We start from the raw sequence: 16077 nt of genomic DNA, 5'->3' as shown, positions 1-16077 counted from the left end.
AGGCTCGTTCCTGCTCATTCATCCTACAGGAGGGTCAGGCTGACCCTGGCTTAGTGTTTCCTCCGCAGATTGGAAGACGGGGTTCACCTGTATCTCCTGATTGTCCTTGGAATCCTTCTGGCAGGTTCTGGTGCAGAGGGCTGCTTGGTGTCAATGTCTGTTTCCTATTCGGCCTGAACTCCACAGTGTGCAGTGGGAGCCAAGGGCGTTTCCAGCAGACCAATGTCTCTGCACGGCTCCTTCCAGCCCTGGTGGAGCCACAGAAGCTCCGGCTTTCCGCAGCGGGCCTGTCGTGCGCCCAGCCTCCATGCCAGATAACAGCTGCGCCTCTGCCCTCCCGCTGCCGCCAGCCAGCTCCAACGCAAGCCTCACCACCCCGCTGGACGCAAGTCCGCAGCAGCTGCAGGAAGCCAGCTGCCTTCGGGTTCTGCTCACTTCAGCTCCCGGGGCTGGAAGAGCCAGCCAGCAGCAGTACCCCCGGCCGCCCCCACTGCCCGTCTCCAGCCTGAGTCCCAAGGTCCGGGGTCTCTGATCCCCCCAGGGTCTCCTGGCTGCTCGCCTTGTGCCCCCCAGCACTGGCGCACCCCCCTGCCACGAACGAACGACACTGAGCCGGGGCTACAGAATACAAGCCGCTGCCCGGGCGGCTGTCACCAGGCCACGTGGCGTCCTCCGGAGCCCATCACGGTCAGGCATTAACTTGCAGTGGGCTTGGTCCTCCTCCTGGTCTTCCCGCAGATCCTCCCTCAGAGCAATGACAAAACCAGAAAGTTCCTTCTTTCTCCTCGTGACCATCTGCCTACCTCCATCCTAGCCCTAAGCCCGGCTGAGGGGTCCGGCGCCAGAAATCCGTGGCCAGGCTGCTGGGGGAGAATCAGACACCCAGTTTCGTCTTACCTGGCGTGCACAGACGCAGACGATGCTTTGCACTCAGAGTCGTCACTGGCGAGTTTGCAAACTGCCTGCGCTAGGCTTTCCGTGAGTCCTCACGTGGTGCGTGGAGGCAGGGCGCCGGGGCATCTGGCGCACAAGGGCCGGAATCCGTGCGGGGCGCCCTGGGCCGCTCCAGCCGCGCCCCCTCCCCAGACAGCCTTTGATAAGCCCCGGTTTCTAAGCAGCCCGGCAATCTCTGCGGTCTGCCTTCCCAGCGCCCTTGCTCGGTCCCACAGCGTTTCTGCAGCCGGTCCTCCAGCTGGGTCACTGGGCGGGGACGGGGCACCTCAGGGGTGCTTCTGCTCCCGGCGCTGCCCCACGGCCGCAGCCCCGGCTCCAGGCTCACCCTGCCCCACGCCCCCCACCCCCCCACGTCAGAGCTGAGCCAGTCCTGCTCCCCCACGCCGAGTCCGGAAACTCAGTCCGCCATGCCCTGGCCTCCCCAGTTACCTCGGAGAGCAAGACAGACAGAGATGAGGACATCAGGCCCGGAGGAGGCGGGCTTTAGACTAACTAGTGATCCCCCGGGCCCGGCTGGAAAGGCAACCTAGGCGCCCACTAAGACTGTGAGCCTAGACGAGAGTCTTAACCTTTGAGAGTCTCTATTTCTCATCTATACCAAGAAAATGATAATACATTTGCCCCCCAAAGGCTTTGTGCAGGTATTAAATGAAGCGGGTCTAAGTTAAGTGCTATACATAAGGCTGGGGACCCGGTAAGCTGTCATAAATATTAACTCATTATTACTATGATTATTAATAAGGTCAAAGAATGAGTAACTGCCAGAGCTCAGGATTGAATCCTTCTTTATCTCTTCATTTCATTTTTAATAGCCCATAATTATAGAAAATTAGTCCATGATGGGAGACAGGAGTGATCCCGAAATAGCTTTTGACTGAATATGGAGAGGTTTGATTACTTTCAGAGCTTCCTAGAGGTCAGAAAAATATTACTTGCCCTAGATAAATATTACTAGGCCGTTGCTATTATTTTATGAGACTTCTCCGACAGGGAGCTTTAACAGAAATATCACTAGTGACAGGTGAGTCGAAACACATTTTCTCGGTCTTTGTTGTTATAAAGGAATACACCTGATTAAACCCAACATCTTGATAGCACTCTGCTAAAAGCATTCTGGGTGGAATTCCTCTGAATATGCTCTGAATTCATGGTGCAGAGTCATCTGTGCAATTAGCATAAGCAATTTTCCAGTGGCTTCCTTGGAAGTTGAACACAGCTGACAGCGGCAAGAACGTTTTTGATGACCCTGGACATCAGGGAAAGTCCAGGCTCTTTCTTGGATGCTTCTTTCCAATAGGAGTAGAAATCAGCCTTAGAGCAGCTCTTGAAGCAGGCACAAGGCATGTGCCAAGGTCCACCAGGTAATGAATCATGAGTGTTCCAGGGAAAGCAGAGCAGAATTTCCAGCTTCTCCCAAAAACATGTCCGTAGTGAGTTTTCCGTTTTAGTTGATGGACAGATTGGCCAAAGTGTTTATTGTGAGCCACAAGCTTTATGGATGTGGACAGATTATCTCTTGATAGTCTGCAGCAGACGGGGCTACCGGAGAGGTGATGTGTCCTGGCCCATCCACACTGCAGGCTCTGAAGGCCTGCTTCCAGAGTTTCTGCCAAGGAGATGAACTCCTTCATGACGAGTGCTTAGCTATGGTTCCTTGGGGTTGATCCGTGGTAGCTTGCTCTCGTTGTCCCAAGGTTCAGCTAGGTGGATTTTACTCTGTTCCTTCTGACAATGACCCCCCGCCAAATGTAAAATCCACGCAAACTGAACATTTGTGAGCAAAGCTGATCCAGGTGAGACAATAGCTTCTCTGGGCCAAGGGCCGTAACAGACACTTCACACTCGGGAGCTCGTCTGAGTCTCATCGTGTTGCTGAATCTCTGCCTCTGTTCACTGGTGCCAGACACAAACATGGAGACAGTTTTGGGTGAAGTAGGGAAGAGCAGCTGTTATGGCTTTGCCAGGCAAAGGGGGCCACAGTGGCCTAGTGCCTGAAGACTCTGATCCACCCCGGAGGGTCATCAGGACCTGTGTAGTGTTCAAGGAGCAGGACGTGGTCAGCTCACGGACGGTTCTTGGATTGGTTGTCATCGAGGTGGCGTTGCAAGCATCATCAGCCTTCTGGTTTCAATTAGTCTAGGGTCTTGTTCTGTGGTCAGCAGTTTTCATCTGAAGGGAGGTCTAGGTCCTGTAAAAGCAGCTTGGGAATGTGTGTCAGCTTTTATCTATATCTTTCGGGGACCTGGAATTTGGTGATTCTGTTACGTGGCAGAATTATAGGCTAAATTGTTACCAGTTCCTTAGCCCAACAGCTATTCTTTGTTTCTGCATCTTCACATCTCCTAATCATTATCTCCCGAATCAGCATTTTCCTGCAAATGATAAGGACACAGGGGTATCTACACTGTTTCAATTACAGCCCTGACTTGGGGGTGCTATGGTTCAGCCCATTAAAAGGAGAGGAAGCTCCCACTCAAAAGGGTTAAAGAACGTGCTCAAGATCAAACTGCAGGCCAGATGAGGCGAGCTCCAGGGACTTCCCTGATGGTCCAGTGACTAAGACGGAGCTCCAAGAGGAATGTCATGCTGACAAGGCAGGGGTCCTGGGTTCAATCCGTGGTCTAACTGGATCCCACACGCCACAGCTGAGACCCAGCGCAGTCAAACACATACATAAATATTTTTTAAAAGCAGACAAGGACGTTAGCCAGATTCCCTGACTGCAGACCCTGGTCATCCTCTCCCCCCTTTGTGCTGACTCGCGAATGGGCCAAAACTAATCCCAGACTAGGGTCTCTGCTGACCTCTGCCTCAGCTGGGATGTCTTCCTGTGGTCATCCAGGACTCAGGGTAAGTGGTCCCTACTTGGAGAACAAGGGACGCTCAGAGCTGTTTCAGCCGTCCACTGCCTCTCCCTGTCTCAGGCCGAGGGCCGCTCCTCCGGGGCCCTTCCGTCCAGCTCTGGGCACGAACAGGAGCTCTGGCTGCGCGGGGAGGAAGGCCCAGCCTAACAGCAGACCAGCAGCGTCTGCTACGGGCTCGCTCCCGTCCCCGGGAGCTGGGTAGACCCCTCGCTTCCCTGCACTGAGCTCTGAGACAGCCCGCTTCCTGCACGGCCATGGCTTCTTTCCTCCCCATTCTCAGCTAGTGAGAAACAGGCCATCTCCTCCTATGAAGGGTCGGAAACATCCCAGACGTTTCTAGAAACCCTCCCCCTCTCCTTGGGCACATCGCCCACTTCAGGCTGGATCCAGGGCCCCCTCCTGAACCACACCCAGCAGACAGGAAAACCCTGCGTGCTTAGGCCCAGATTCTTAGAGCAATCGCTGTCAAGGGGATGGGGCCACCATGACTGGAACTGTTACCCAGGGCCTTTCAGGCCGGAGCTGGGACACTCAGTCTCCTGAGAAGGGGTCTGTTTAGGAGGGAACAAGTGGAGACAGTAGGCTAGCAAGTTGCCAAGCACTTCATAACCTTAGGGTCTTTAAAGGCTTTGCATTCTCATTTGCATAGATAAGACTATGCCTTCTCTACCCCACCACGCCCAGTCAATGTCCTGACTTTATTTACACCATAGCATTTATCATTCTCTAATATATACTTGTTTATTGATTGACTTGGTCTGTTTTCTCCACTAGGAAATAAGTTGCAAGAGAAGAGGGAACTTGTCTGTCTCATATACCGCTATAGCCCTCACCCAGAAAGTAACGCCTGGAATACAGTATATATGAAAGAATAAGTGCTTCTCAGCCATTAAAGGGAAGAAAACTGGGTCGTTTGTAGAAACGTGGGTGGCCCTAGAGACTGCCGTATAAAAAGTGAGTCAAAAACAGGAAAACAAATATTATATATTAACACATATATGCAGAATCTAGAAAACTGGTGTAGATGATTTATTTGCAAAGCAGAAATAGAGACACAGAGAACAAACGTGTGGATGCCAAGCAGGAAGGGGATGGGGATGGCGGGATGAATCGGGGGTTTGGGGTTGACATACACACAGCATCGATGCTCTGTTAACGTAGACGACTGAGGCCCCACGGTCTAACTCAGGGAGCTCTGATCAGTGCCCCATGCTGACCCGAATAGAAAGGAAATCCCCAAAAGAGGGGCCACAGGTGTCCGCGTAGCTGGTTCACTCTGCTGTGCTGCAGAAACTAACACAACGTCAGAAAGCACCTCGACTCCAATAAAATAATCAGTCAATAAAAGTTTGCTGAAGGAACACATGAACTAAGAAATAAGCAAATGAATGAAGCATGGCCCCTTGACACAAAGGCAGGAGGTAGGAGAGCGTTACGTCCACGGATGGGGACCCCCTTGACCCCCGGCAGCGCTTGGAGAGTCAGGACCTGGAGCACTAAGGGGTAGGACTCCTGCTGCCCAGGTGTCCTAGAGCTAGACCTACGGACATTTAGGTGGTTTTGCATTTTGAAAACTGATCCATTGTCTTTGCGTTTTTCTGAAACATCTCTAAGGCTATGGCAATTGGTTGAATAACAGGTCCCGCTTTTTTTTTAAACTTTATTTTATGGAAGTACAGTTGATTTACATTGTTATACCCATTTCTGCTGCATTCTCTTCCATTATGGTTTATCACGGGATGTTAAATACAGTTCCCTGTGCTATCCAGTATCTCCTTATTGCTTATTCATTCCATATGTAGTAGATTGCATCTACTAATCCCAAGGACCAGCTTTTAATACTAGCTTTCCCTTCGCTTCACAGGTCTTGTGGAGCTCCACATGGGCTGCGGGAGAATGCAGGAGTCACCCCCACCCCAAACCAAGCTCGGGCGACTGACATGCTCCTGGCTCTTCCCATTCAGAAGGATGCTCCCTGTATGTTAATCTGCAAACAAATGGTCCTCTGCTCTTTTCTTTTTCCTGTGCCTGAGTTGGGTTTTCTGCCCTGTGCCTTTCTTTCTTCTGATGCCTTTGTTAATTGAATCATCGCTTAAACACAGCCAAGTGCACTCAGCTGCCCAGTTGGACCTGATGACCTTCCAACACGCATCCCCACCCCTAGATCCTGACACAGAGTATTTCTGTCACCGGAGAAGCCACTTTTGTGCCCCCACCCTGCCGATAGTCCCTCTCTCAAAAGTAACCATTACTTTAGCTTCTACCAGCATTGACGGTTTGGGGTCCACACATGTTCCCTTAAACTACTTTTAGAAACAAGATGCCCAGGCTTCAGAGCACTTCAATCTGTCCCTCTTGGGTTCCTTTTATAAAAAGTGAAACAAAGAGGCGCTGCGGCTTCCCTGGTGGCTCAGATGGTTAAGAATTCGCCTGCAATGCAAGAAGCCTGGGTTCGGTCCCTGGGCTGGACGATCCCCTGGAGAAGGGAAAGGATACTCATTCCAGTATTCTGGCCTGGAGAATGCCATGGACAGAGGAGCCTGGCGGGGCACAATCGAGCGACTAAACACAGCCCGGTGATGAAAGAGAGGCGGGAGAGGGGCTGCCCCAGCTCTGGCTATGCTAGTCAGTTAAGTCCCGGTTCTCAACCTGGGGCTGTTCTGCCCCTCAAGGAGACTAGCAGTGTATGGAGACCACTGCTTTCGTCAGAACCAGAGATGAGAGTGGGGAGTGCGTCTCACATCTAGTGGACAGAGCCCAGGATGCTGTAAACGTCCCGCGGTACTCAGAACAGCCTCACAGCAAAGAATGACCTGGGCTAGTGACCAGACGGGACTGTCTCCCTTTTCGTTTCCTTCTGTTTTTTTCCTCCTGTGCATCTTTTCAGGATACCATACCAGGAGCTGGGAGAAGGGTATCAGACCCAGCCAGCCTGCTACCCTAATCCTAGCCCTAGTCTTAATCCTAACTGTAATGTCAACAGTGCCAAGACTGAAAACTCCTAACTCAGAATAGTCAGTTAAATTTAAGTCGCTCAGTCGTGTCCGACTCTTTGCAACCCCGTGGACTGTAGCCCACCAGGCTCTTCCATCCATGGGATTCTCTAGGCAAGAATATTGGAGTGGGTTGCCATTTCCTTCTCCAGGGGATCTTCCCGACCCAGGGATCAAACCCAGGTTTCCCACATTGCAGGCAGACGCTTTAACCTCTGAGCCACCAGGGAAACCCTGATTAACTCAGAATGGCCCACTATAAATGCGGGCTGACTTCAGATCTCTTCCATCATCTTTGGACCTCTTTGCACAGTTCAGATGCACAAAGTGGGCAGGTGGTGTGTAGTCCAAAAATAGGATTCTTAATTTATTAGAATTAGAAAACATTTCATGCAGGATTTGACTGGCTGCCTTCCTTTCAGTTACCTCTTCTGTGGCCAGTTTTTGGTGCGTCTTTTTAGGGTACCATCCCAGAGAAGGATGCCAGACAGGCCAGCCTGCTACCACAAGAATCCAGAGGTCCTTTTCATATTTGATATGTATATCTTTCATGTTAAAATGTAATAAACATCAACGTTATCATTTTAAACGAAATGCTTTTGTGACTACGAAATAGGGAGCAGTTTTACCTCGTGGGAATTCTGGGAGAGTAGATGAAATTGAACAAATTGCTTTCTTGACTGTCAACCTTAGCTTTTTTAGAAAAAGCTGTTAGCAAGGTTCCCTTTGAACGGTGTGTTATTGATCAGGCTCCCGAGGAAATTCGCAAGCTCTGCAATGTAGGTCAGAATTACAATGTATAAGTGACCACTGATGCTTTTTCCCTAGGAAATAACAGATGCTGTAATCAAGGGCAAAGCATTCTAATTTCCCCTCCTGGATCCTAAGAGCATCTCTTGAGCCTCATTTTCATTAAGATATAAATTGTGCTACAAATGTGTAAGAAACATTTAGAAAGAAAAAGCTCACAGAGCCAATGACAGTTTTAATTCTATAGTTTAACCAGACAACATAAACAGTACAGGAAAATACCTGTATTCTCTCTCTATCTTTACTCCAAATAGCAAAATTCTTAATCAAATACATCTTGCTTACCAGCCATTAATGAGATATTAGATATTTCAAGTCAGTAAACTTTCCAGGGAAGTGAAATTTCACTTTTAAGCAGGGAAATTCATTTATTTAAGGCATGAAATCTTATCCTATCACTGCCAATAAAAATTCAACTCATGCTTTGAAGCATCATCTCTTCCTTCTTGAGAAATTTCACCTATTGACCCAATCAAAAAGAATCTCTTCTACTTAGTATTTCTGCTATATTTTAATTGTGTTTCTGTATGTTACATCTATATTGAGGGTCACCCCAAGAACATGTAAATAAAATAAATGAGTTGGCTCCCTTGGGTAAATAAGCTATCAAACCAACACATGATGAACAAAAATGGAGATCAAGAAAGACATTTTAAAGAGGATTAAATGAGTTAATGTATTTAAAGAACTTGGAACTGTGCCTGGCACGTCATAAGCCTTAAATAAGCATCTCTGACTATAATTATTGATTTTATCATTAGAATTAAATAGCATGGGTTGCTTCCAGAGAATAACACTCGATTGTAGTGTGTACCCATCAGAAGGAGAACTGTCCCTGCTTGAGAGTCCGGAAGGAGAGAGAAGGCTCGAGGCGAGCGCCGGCTGGACTCAGCCCAGCGGCACCCGGGGGCAGGGTGTCTCTCCCAGGGAGCCGTCTGCAGAGCCGAGGCAGGTGCGCCCCGGGTTGTGGACGTGGCGATTCCCGTAACTCACCCACTCTTTCCCCTCTTCCTCAGCCCACGTCCATTGATCAAGAATATAAATCAGGTTTCTACGATGAGAAGTTTCACAGATGCTACATGCCAAGTAGTCTGCCATGTGGATATGTTTTCTTAAACACCGGGCTACCTGGCATTCAAATGACACTTTGGCTTTCCGCGTGGGGCGTCCACGGACAGATGACAGCTGGAGAGCAGGTCTGGACTCTGGTATTTCTGTTTTTCCATAAGTTTGGTTACTGTGAATCTATTCCTGAAAATTGAATCACTCAGCAAGCCAAGAAACTGGGTTTCTGACGAAGCCCTTTTGGCTGCGAAGTATTCACAGGTAAGGCGTCCTCTCTGCTTGTTACCCAGCACCGCAAACTACAACTTCCACAAACTCGGCTGACTTCAAGGCGTTATTTGCATCGCCTTATATTACAAATATTTATATACTTAATCACATCCAATTACAAATTCCAGGAGCACAGCAATCATTCATTTTTACCAATCCCCATGGTATTTAATATACGAGATTTTGATGAGGGGATAGAAACGAATATTTTTAAAGTATTCTTAGAAGGCACGCCAATTGGAAAAATATTTGTAGGGAAGAATTCAGGCAGTATTAATCAAAATTTCATATGTGCATAATATTTGACCGATTCTAACTCTCAAAGTCTACTTTAGAGAAAGATTTGCAAGCATGCGTAGAGAGATGTGTATAGCTATGGTTTACCACTGTTTATAATCATAAAAACTGAAACAGCCTACAAGTGCTGCACTCAGTATGCCAGCAAAATTGGAAAACTCAGCAGTAGCCACAGGACTGGAAAAGGTCAGTTATCATTCCAATCACAAGAAAGGCAATGCCAAAGAATGCTCAGACTACCGCACAATTGCACTCATCTCACACGCTAGTAAAGTAATGCTCAAAATTCTCCAAGCCAGGCTTCAGCAATACGTGAATCGTTAACTTCCAAATGTTCAAGCTGGTTTTAGAGAAAGCAGAGGAACCAGAGATCAAATTGCCAACATCCGCTGGATCATGGAAAAAGCAAGAGAGTTCCAGAAAAACATCTATTTCTCCTTTATTGACTATGCCAAAGCCTTCAACTGTGTGGATCACAATAAACTGTGGAAAATTCTGAAAGAGATGGGAATACCAGACCACCTCACCTGCCCCTTGAGAAACCTGTATGCAGGTCAGGAAGCAACAGTTATAACTGGACATGGAACAACAGACTGGTTCCAAATAGGAAAAGGAGTACGTCAAGGCTGTATATTGTCACCCTGCTTATTTAACTTATAGACAGAGTACATCATGAGAAATGCTGGGCTGGAAGAAGCACAAGATGGAATCAAGACTGCTGGGAGAAACATCAATAACCTCAGATATGCAGATGACAGCACCCTTATGGCAGAGAGTGAAGAGGAACTAAAAAGCCTCTTGATGAAAGTGAAAGAGGAGAGTGAAAAAGTTGGCTTAAAGCTCAACATTCAGAAAACTAAGATCATGGCATCTGGTCCCATCACTTAATAGCAAATAGATGGGGAAACAGTAGAAACAGTGTCAGACTTTATTTTGGGGGGCTCCAAAATCACTGCAGATGGTGACTGCAGCCATGAAATTAAAAGACGCTTACTCCTTGGAAGGAAAGTTATGACCAACCTAGATAGCATATTAAAAAGCAGAGACATTACTTTGTCAACAAAGGTCCGTCTAGTCAAGGCTATGGTTTTTCCAGTGGTCAGGTATGGATGTGAGAGGTGGACTATAAAGAAAGCTGAGCGCTGAAGAATTGATGCTTTTGAACTGTGGTGTTGGAGAAGACTCTTGAGAGTCCCTTGGACTGCAAGGAGATCCAACCAGTCCATCCTAAAGGAGATTAGTCCTGGGTGTTCATTGGAAGGACTGATGCTGAAGCTGAAACTCCAATACTTTGGCCACCTGATGTGAAGAGCTGACTCATTGGAAAAGCCCCTGATGCTGGGAGGGATTGGGGGCAGGAGGAGAAGGGGATGACAGAGGATGAGATGGCTGGATGGCATCACCGACTCAATGGACATGAGTTTGAGTAAACTCCGGGAGTTGGTGATGGACAGGGAGGCCTGGTGTGCTGTGATTCATGGGGTCGCAGAGTCAGACATGACTGAGTGACTGAACTGAACTGAACTGAACATGTTCATTACTAGGATGAATAAATAATCCATTGCATATCCATTCTATTGATAGTAATCAGCAAATTAAAAGAATGAGGGAATTCTAATCTTCTTTCATGAAAAGAGCTCTAAAGCATATTGTTGGGAGTGAAAATTAAAAAAATACACACAAATGAGGATTACCTGGTGCAGCTCATGTAGACAAAAAAATGATGACATAAAACCATACGTGTTCTCTGGGTATGTTTACATATATATTGATACTTAAGAAAATTTAGATACCTAGTTATTTGGAGACTGATAACTATGGACAGTCCTGTGGGAGAGAAAAAGATATATCTGAATTTGAGATTATAGACTTATTTATAATATTTAAAATTTTAACAATAAGAACATATTTGTATTTTAATGATGTGATTATAATTGAGTTTTTAAAAGAAAAATGACTAATACTAACCAGCACAAGAGCAGACAAATAGACAAACATCATAGATAAACCTAGTTGAAAAAAATCCATAAAGATATCAATACCTTCCAAATTAACTTGCAAAGCACTCAAAAAAAAGTCTTAGTTATTTTTGGAAATTTATAAAACAATTATATGAGGAAACAATTCAACTTATTTCAAAATACATGAATGACAAATTCAGAGCCTATATCAAGGAATTTTACTCATGCAAAAGAATTTTGTGATACATTTTGCTCTAAGGATTCTGCTTCGGTGCAAATCAATATCATAATTAAAATCAAAAGAAGATGAAAAGTAATGTTTTTCTGCATTTACTACCTACTGCCTTTTACTTTTTGTTTGGTTTATTTAACACATGCACAAAGGACGTGTAGATCGTTAAGCATGGAGCTGAAAGAGACATCACAAAGGGAAGAAATCCGGGTCCAGAAGCGACCGCCGCGGGCGCCCAGAGACTCCTCTCCCGCCCTTTCCCACCTCAAGGCGAGATCAGCCACCGTCCCGACTTCCGACACCATCGCGTAATGTAGTCTTTGAATATAACAAAAATAGGGGTCTTGCAGGATGCTTCACGTCATGTCTTGCTTTATTTGTTGAGCATCACGCTTTGAGACTCCAGCGTACGGAACTGAAGCCCCAGTTCACTTTCAACGCCATTCGCTGTCTCATTGGAGGCAGCGAGTCATGTCTCAGTCGCCGCCTTCCCCGTGGATGACCGTGTCCTGTTTCCAGTTCTCCCGATTCAAACCAGACGGAGCGTCAGACGCGCTCACACACGGGGGCCAAAGAGCTGGGAAGCAGGGAAGCAGCCTGTGGACCCCGCGCGGGCAGCGCGGGCGAGCTGCGGCCTGGACGGACACACACGCCGCTCACGCTGCGCGGGCAAGGGTGACCCCGCGGCCCTGCGGGGCGGCTCGGGGCGCGACTCCAGGCCCTGCGGCGACCTGGAGGCAGAAAGCTCCCGAAAGAGGGGCCGTGCACACCCCGGGCTGACTCACTCCGCCGCGCGGCAGGAACTGACGCACCATCGTCACGCGACCATGCTCCAGGAAAGTTATTTACAAAAAAAATAAAAAAGAGGTTCCACCACTGCGGGAAATGGCTTGGCCTCATCCACAAGGCTGGACGCGACACTGCTCACTACCCAGCAGTTTCGCTCCACGCACGCCCCTCAAGGAAATGCACGCCCTTGCTTACCAAAATAAAGGCGCAGGGAGAGTTCTAGCAGCAGCTTTCTTGTGTTTGCGATAAACATGGCAACGACTGCGCTTGTCGCGTGAGTTTGAGATAAATGGGGTAAGCATAGTGCATGTGTTTATATTTAGAGACATTGCTTAAGACGCTGTGAAACAGTGTCTTACACCCTTTGTGACTTAGGTAAATAAAACAGATCCAGACATGAACCTAAACATTAAACCTCAGTCTCCTGGAAACAATACCTTACGTGGGACTGTCACCTGTCAACCTTCCCACTATGCTTTGTTAAAAAATCTGCACCCCATTCAGCTCACGGTCTGCACAGCTCTTGGAACTAAGATTTTATTTCATCATTAGCTTGGGTATTACGTGAGTTTTCCACTTAATAATTAGCTTCACTAATAATTTAATTGTCATCTTAAATTACTGTTAACTGAACCTGAAATCCACTTCATTAACTTTAAAAATATAAGGCCACTGCTAAATTCAATTTAAAATGTCAGCAGCTAAAATAACAAAGAAGACAGATATTCACTCTGTGGTTTTGAAGCCTCCTTCTCCACAGAAGAGTATTTTAAAGGAAGAAATAACTCCATATGGTACGTGGCCTAAAACAATGATTTAGAGAACATCTTGTTTTTAAAGACATTTTTAATCAAATCACAAATTGAGTACCAAGAAAAAAGCCTATGAGCATGGAGAAATTATTTCTCAATGTTTGAAACAATATGAAATGCAAAGACATTCCTTATTAAGTTAAAATGTCAAGTACATAACAAAAGCTAGCTTTACAAATTAACATTTAATAAAAAATAATCAAAGTTATTTGGAGATGACAACTTATCAAAATAAATTCATGGTGCAGGCTATTCTAGTTTTACTTAAGACTGAAAATTAATTTAAATGAAGATTTTCCAAAAGACCCAGAAATTCTGCTCCTCAAAAAAAATTTCTACCCATGAGAAATGAAGACACATGTCCACACGAAGATGTACACGGCAATGTCTTAAGCAGCTTTATTTATAACAAGCAAAAGTGGAAATAACCCATTTATCTGTCAACTGATGAAAAACAAACAAAACATAGTATACTCATGCAGTAGAATACCACTCACTAATAAAGAGCAATGAGGTACCAATACTTACCAAAGCATCTATGGGCCTCAAAAACATTACCGTAAGTGAAAGAAGCTACACATGAGAGGAAAAAAATTTATAGGCACAAAGCAAATTCATGGCTCTCGAGGAAGGATGGTGAGAAAGACAAGTGACTCCAGTGGACACGAAGTTTGTGTGACGGAAAGTTCTGAAACAGGAAGGTGATGACAGTTGCACTACTCAGCAAATAGACTAAAAATCAAGGAATTGCTCACTGAACCTGGGTATCATTTACAGTAGGCAAATTATGCCTCAATAAATCTGTTTTTAAACATAGACTGCAGTCTGAAAGTGAGCCGGCGTGTTATGAATTGGTTGCTGTTTGACATCAGTGCATGTGATGCCCTTCTGTCGTCTCAAAAGTTCTAATGTTACTACAGGTGACCAAACATCACAAGAAAAGATGCTCGACATCACTAGTTACCAGAGAAATACAAATGAACACTATAGCGAGGTATCACCTCACACTGGTCATAATGGTCGTCACCAAAAACTTTACATGCAGTAGATGCTGGAGAAAGTGTGGGGAAAGAGGAACCCTCCTACACTCTTGGTGGGAATGCAGACTGAACAGCCACTGTGGAGAAGAGGATGAAGTTCCCTCAGAAAACTAAAAATAAAACTACCACATGACCCAGCAAATCCACTCCTGAGCATACATCCAGAGAAAACCCCAATCTGAAAGGATGCAGGCACCCCAGTGCTCAGAGCAGCACCATTTACAATAGCCAGGGAACAACCTAAATGACCACTAACAGGAACGGATAAAGAAGATGTGGTCCATATACACAATGGAATACTACTCAGCCATGAAAAAGAATGAAATTGTGCCATTTGGAGCAACATGGACGGACCTAGAGATGATCATACTAAGGAAGTAAGTCAGACAGAGAAAGACAGACATCATATGACATCACTCATACATGGGATCTAATTTTAAAATGATGCAGATGAACTTATCTACAAAGCAGAAACAGACTTACAGATATCAAAAACACACTTACGGTTACTGAAAGGGAAATGTGCTGGGTAAGGATAAGTCAGGAGCTTGGGATGAACATACACACACTATTATATATAAAATAGATAACCAACAAGGACCTACAGTATAGCACAGGGATAACCTACATAAGAAAAGAATCTAAAAAAGAATGAATATATGTATACGTACAACTGAATCACTTGGCTATACACCTGAAGCTAACTCAACATCGTAAATCAACCGTATTTCAATAAATTTTTTACAGTTCTAATGTGCATCATCTGCAATTTTCATAAAGCTCACTATGCAAAGAATGACACAACATAATAAAAATACAAAGATATTCCATGAGCTGATAGAACTAAGAATCAAACAGATTCAAGGAGGTATTTCTAAATTAATATAACTTTAAAAAAATACATCTAGGAGAAACAGAACTAACAGAATTGTTCATGATAATTGCTTTTTCATTACCTCCTTCTTCACTGTCACAAGTCCTTTCTCCAGTCAGTATCCAGAGCAAATTATTTTTAAACCTAAATCAAATCATATCACTGCCCTTGCTAAAAAACCTCCAGCAATCAGAACAATCTCTTCCTCACTCCTTACCTCAGTCTGTAAGGCTGGCTATGTCATCATGTTTGTCTGATCTCTGGACTCAATTCATATCATGTTGCTCATGCCTAGATAAACACCACCCACACTGGGCTTCTTCACTGCTCTAAAAGCTCCATGGTTTTTTTTTTTTTTTTTTTTTTTGAGCCTCAGGGTATTTGCACTGGTTATGCCTTGAAAGGCAGCAAAGCATAGAGGTTAAGCATACAGACTCTGGTCCCATGTTGCCTGGCTCTCTATTTAAATATTAACAGTGTGACTTTGGGTGAGTTATTAAATTTCCTCATCTGTATAATAGGGATAATAGCTGCACATAATCACAGGGTTTTTAGAGGATTCAATGAAGTCATGTTTGGAAAGAGCTTGGAAGAGCTTTCATATAAAATCTTTTTTTCAAAAGTATACATGAAATTATCTTTCTTCCACTGATCTTTTGGAAAAGGCCTCTTATTCAAAACTCGGTTCAAATGTCTTCAAGTCATTGCCATCCCCATTTATCAATGCATATCTATGAAATGCTGGCTTTGTGCCAGGTGCATTTGGTGGTACCAGGAAGAAAACAAAGATTTCTGTCTTTCTCAGGGGATGAGACAGGTGATAAAGGTTAAGTATAGCAAATACAGCGTCTCAGAAGCAATAGCTTGCTGGAAGCCGTGGAAGAAAGAAAACAGGGCACAGGATACGAGAGACAGGCAGCTCGGGTGTCCACATCCGGAGGACGACAGCATCCTTCTACGGGTGGTCAGGGATACGGAGGGTGACACGGGGGCAAAGAGCTGGAGGAGGGGAAGGCAAGCGGAGTGCGCGTGTAGGAGGCGTGGGAACAGCCAGAGCAGGAGCCCTGAGGCTGGACGGTGCAGCTGGGGGTCACGGGCGAGGAGGAGGGGCGAGGA

General features: G+C 45.8%; 1 long non-coding RNA gene across 1 annotated transcript; it reads right to left on the bottom strand.

The window, feature by feature from the left end:
- Nucleotides 1-1728: 1728 nt before the first annotated feature.
- On the bottom strand, nt 1729-14863 carry LOC139032646 (uncharacterized). Its single transcript, XR_011485226.1, has 2 exons — nt 13576-14863; nt 1729-3326 (listed from the first exon to the last, which is right to left on the bottom strand). It is a non-coding gene; the product is annotated as an uncharacterized lncRNA (long non-coding RNA).
- Nucleotides 14864-16077: the final 1214 nt, after the last annotated feature.

This window comes from Odocoileus virginianus, chromosome 32 (genome assembly GCF_023699985.2).
Source record: "Odocoileus virginianus isolate 20LAN1187 ecotype Illinois chromosome 32, Ovbor_1.2, whole genome shotgun sequence".
NCBI lineage: Eukaryota > Metazoa > Chordata > Mammalia > Artiodactyla > Cervidae > Odocoileus > Odocoileus virginianus.
The sequence above is the reverse complement of the archived record's forward strand: the minus strand, read 5'-3'. Positions and strand labels throughout refer to the sequence as shown.